Source organism: Antechinus flavipes, chromosome 2 (assembly GCF_016432865.1).
Source record: "Antechinus flavipes isolate AdamAnt ecotype Samford, QLD, Australia chromosome 2, AdamAnt_v2, whole genome shotgun sequence".
NCBI lineage: Eukaryota > Metazoa > Chordata > Mammalia > Dasyuromorphia > Dasyuridae > Antechinus > Antechinus flavipes.
In genome coordinates, this window is record NC_067399.1 from 650,545,821 (window position 1) to 650,550,879 (window position 5,059).

Sequence of the window (5,059 nt, forward strand, 5' to 3'; positions counted from 1 at the left end):
CCCTGTGATATGAAAATGTGTGCCTGCACTTGCACACTTTGTGGATTCATGACTTCAGAAGCAGCATGGTAATGTGAAAAGAGACCTAACTTTTGGAGCAGAGGACCTGGGTCCTTTCCTGTCTCTAATGTTAACAACTTGGATGACTTTGGACAACTCACTTCATATAGACTCAGAGTTCCTTACTGACTCCCCATTCATGACCAGTGGAGATAATCAGTGCAACTATCTGTTGTGTTCTTTTTATGGTGAGGTCTTTTTCCTCACAAGGATAAAAGGGTCTTACCTATTCCTGGTCTTTGGGAGTCCCCAGACAATGAACCATCACTGTTCAATTCAAGGAAGAGTCAGCCAGAGGTACAAAAGTAAAAAGATTTATTTAAAGAATAGAAAGTTACATGATATGCAAGATAGAAAAAAAAAAGGCATGTGTTTCTTTGTTACCATCAATTTTTATACCCTAACGCAATCTTCTCTTTGGCCCTAGTAATAGACTCTCATCCAATCAGAAACTTCCTCATGGGTCTTTCATCATTGGGCAAAGACAATTCATCAAGGTCAGCTAGTTCATCCTATTTCTTCACCGTCATAAAGTTGAACAAAGTATACCACATTCTTGTGCTATCAAGCAAGGTTCTATATATCCTTTTATGCACTTAGACTGTTTATTCAGTCTGATCATAATCAGTTCAAAGTTCAGGTGCATGATTTTTTTAACTCCTCTTCCCAAAGGCAGCTGCTTAAACAAAGGCTTAGTCTTATGATTACTTGTGTGTGTGCAATTTATCAATGATAACATTCTCATATTAACTCTTATCCCATCAATTTAGATGCCTCCCAACAACTATTTATGATTGACGAACCATTTTCAAAGGTGATATTTAAAGGAAAACACAATAGTGACAGACTTCTATGGCTAGGATAGTCACTAGGTGACTAAATCACTGTTCATTGATGGATCCAGAAATTTCTAGTTTTGTAGAATCTTCTACAGTTTAGGGTCCAAGCAACCAAGATCACCTTCCTTCTACAACTCAACATACTACATCAATCTGCCAAGGGACTCTGATTGTATTCATGAAGTCCCAGAACAGGTCAGAATGCAGCTAATCATAATTCAATTGCGAAATCTGAGATCATTATCTAATATTCTTGGGCATCATGTGACTTGCCTGTGGCTTTAAAGCCTGCTAAGCAGAATTCAGACCTATATTTTTGAGACTCTGAATTCAATATTCTATCCACTATAACACATTGCCTCCTTTTCTTATGGCTCACACCTTCTGCATCCACACTTTTCATTTCATACCTCCATGTTTTCCCAGATCCTCACTCCATTTCTTTTATCACTTTCTTTCTTTCAGCCTCTTCATCCAAGAGAGAAGCTGCTCCATCTTAAACTGACTCTTTGCTAACCTTCCTTGTTGCCTTGCCCTATGGAGACATGCATTACTCTTACCACATGCCTTCTCTGTTTCAACATTCTTACTACTGAGAACAGAATCCTTTTTCTGACTCCCAACCTCCCTCTCTTCAGCATCTATTCTAGGATGTCTTTTTTCTACCGATACCTCTCACATCATCCCCAGTCTTCTCACCAGAACACTAAACTCAGTATTTCACTGAAAAAATTGAGATTATTTAATTTTCTTTCCTCAAAAGTAACTGTTCTCACTGACATTAAAGTGTCTTTTAGTAAAAAAAAAATCTGTTGCCTTTAATCTGTCTTTAGTTTTTAATTTCTCTGAAATATTTTATATCATTGGCCATAATCTCCTTCTGACTCAGTAATTCTCTCTGGATTTTCTTGGCACTTTACTTCTCTTCTAGATCTCTTCCTCCTCATCTCTGTCTTCACATTGTGGTGAAGATCACTTGAAACAGAAGTCTATGCTCTAGGAACAAGTTTAGTCAGTAAGGGTGGGAGAAGAGTGGGAGCAGTAGCTATGACAAATACTACTTTACCTATGTTAGTTATCTTATGGAAACACTCAGAACTATCATTTACAATTCTGATATAAGAGACAGAAGTGCCAAGTGTCTTCAATAACACTTTGAATTGTCCAGGAAATTGCATTTTTTAAAATGAGAAGCCAGAGTCCTTGGGAAACTGCAAAATACACTGCTGGAGTGGGCAAGAGATAGAGATCAAAGCCAAAAGGAGCTCCAATGTGCTGGAGTCTTTTGGCAAGAGAAAGATGGTAGCTCCTGGATGCCCAATTAGTCATTTGGTCTTGTGAACTAATCTCTAAGATTCATTACTTCTATTTGCTGAAAGAATACACATGTTCTTACTCTCTCAATTTTGGAGTCTTGAAATAAAACCCTCTCTGGCTCACTTTAGTTATAACATTACCACTCTATTCATGACTATCTCATCCAAGAAGCCACCGTCATGTAACTTCTAAAAACCAAGACTGTTACCACTCACTTTTCCCAATACTGCTAAGAAGCAGTCTTTCTTTATAGTTCTGACAATTCCCAAGTAATGGCCAGGATAAAACTAGTGACTGTTTGGAAACTGAAGATATTTTTAGATATGCAAGTTCTCTATTTCATTTAATATCCATTTTCCTCCTAATGGATTATACTCAATTTTTCTGAGTAGGTTCCTTTCCCTTTCAGAATTTCATATTCCCAGGCGTCTGGTACTTTAATATAAAAGCTGCTTAATCTTGTATTATCCTGACTGTGGTTCCAAGATACTTGAATTACTTAAAACCCTAAACATCCCAAACCACATGATCACCTCAATAGATGGAAAATTAGCTTTTGACAAAGTACATTAGTCTTTTATGCTAAAGTTTATGCAGAGTTTAGGCAGAGTCCTTTAAGAGTATAAAAGCATCTATCTAGAACCAAAAAAAATTTCCTGTGCAATATAGATATGATAGAACAAGTAAGCAGAACCAAGGTGATGGAGAGAATGCAGGACATTATCTGAGTTCTCTATAGCTTTCTTCAAATAACTATAGATCAATTCTCTAAAAAGATTTTAGAGTGCTATAACACACAAACATTTGGAGGATACTAATTTCCAGTTTAAGATATTTTGCAAGGAGTTCAGGAGAGATCTGTCTTAATTGGGCAGGATGAAATTTGGCTGAGTGCAGGTGCAATGGTCACCTCCTGGGAGGTCTAGCATGAGGACTCTAGCTGGAGGCTCTTAGCCAAAGTACAGCAGCATTGGATATTTTGCCCTAAAGTACAATTGGCAAAATACAAAAAGTGGTTTAAAAAAGCTAACTGAAGACAATAATTCATTAAAAATTAGAATTGGAAAATGGAACTAAATGACTTTTCAACAAATTTTGAAAAATAAAAAAATAGAAGAAAATGTGAAATATGTCTTTGAAAAAACAATTGACTAGGGAAATAGATCTAGGAGAGATAATTTAGGAATTATTGGACTTCCAGAAAACCATGATCAGAAACAGAAACTCATCAGTATCTTTCAAGAAATCATGAAGGAAATCTACCCTGCTAGCCTAGGACCAGAAGATAAAATGGTCATTGAAAGAATCCATTTATCACCTTCTATAAGAAACCGAAAATGAAAACTTCAAGAAATATTGTAGCTAAATTTTAGAATTATCAGATCAAGGAAAAAATACTACAAGCAACCAGAAAAAAACAATTCAAATATTGAGGAACCATAATCAGGATTACCCAGGACTTAGGAGCTCACACATTAAAGAATCAGAGGATCTGAAAGGCAAAGGAGCTTGGATCACAAATAAGAGTCAACTACTCTGCAAAACTGAGCATGGACATTCAATAAAATAGAGGATTTTCAATCATTTCTGATGAAAAGATCAGAGCTGAACAGAAGATTTGATCTTTAAATGCAAGACTCAAGAGAAGCATAAAAAAGTATGTAGGAACATACTATATTTTTAAAGGATAATGTATTTAGATTCCTACATGGGAAAATGATAATTGTAACTCTTGAGAACTGTATCTTTGTCAGAGCAGTTAGAAAAGGTATACATAGATCGAGATTGTGGGCATAAGTTGAATTTAATGTGATGATATAAAAAATTTAAGGGGTAGAAAAAGGATTGTACTTGGAGAAGAAAAGGAGAGAGGTAAATTACATCACATGAAAAGACATTAAAAAAAACTTTTATAATAGAGGGAAAGAAGGGGTTGTGATAAGTATTGTTTGAGCCTTAACCTTACTGGATTTGGCTCAAAGAGGGAATAATATAAATGCTTAATTTATAGTGAAGCAGGAGGGGAAAGGGGAAAGAAAAGGAGAGGCTAATAGAAGGAAGGACAGAAATATAATGGGAATTTGAAAATTGAAATAATCTAATGCTAAAATAATGAGTGGGTAAAGTGAAAAATCATAGAAACGACCAATAATTTCATCCAAGAGAATTAAAATAATGAAACAACTGACTTCCAGGGCCAGAAACAAGATGGTGGAGACAAAAATGTTTCTCTCTGACCTTCTTTACACCTCTCACAATAATTACAAAATTTAACCTCTGAATTAGCTCTGGAATGGAGACAGCAAGGAATATGCTTTCTTCTTGGAAGTTCATGGAACCTATACAAAAACTGATGATATATTAGGACATAAAAACCTCAGAATCAAATGCAGAAAGTCAGAAATAGTAAATGCATTTTTTTTCAGATCACAATGAAATAAAAATTATATTCAGTAAAGGGCCAGGGGAAAATAGACCAAAAAGAAATTGGAAACTAAATAATCTCATCCTAAAGAATGAATGGATAAAACAGCAAATCATAGAAAAAATCAATAATTTCATCCAAGCAAATGACAATAATGAGACCACATACCAAAATTTGTGGAATGAGAGGTTTACTTGCATAAAACATAGAAAGAGAATATCAATGAATTGAGCTTACAACTAAAAAAAGCTACAAAAATAACAAATTAAATACCCCCAATCAAATACCAGATGAAATTCTAAATATAAAAGGAGAGATCAATAAAATTGAAACGAAAAAAATATTGAATTAATAAATAAAACTGAGTTGGTTTTATGGAAAAATAGATAAACCTTTAATTAATTTGATTTAAAAAAGG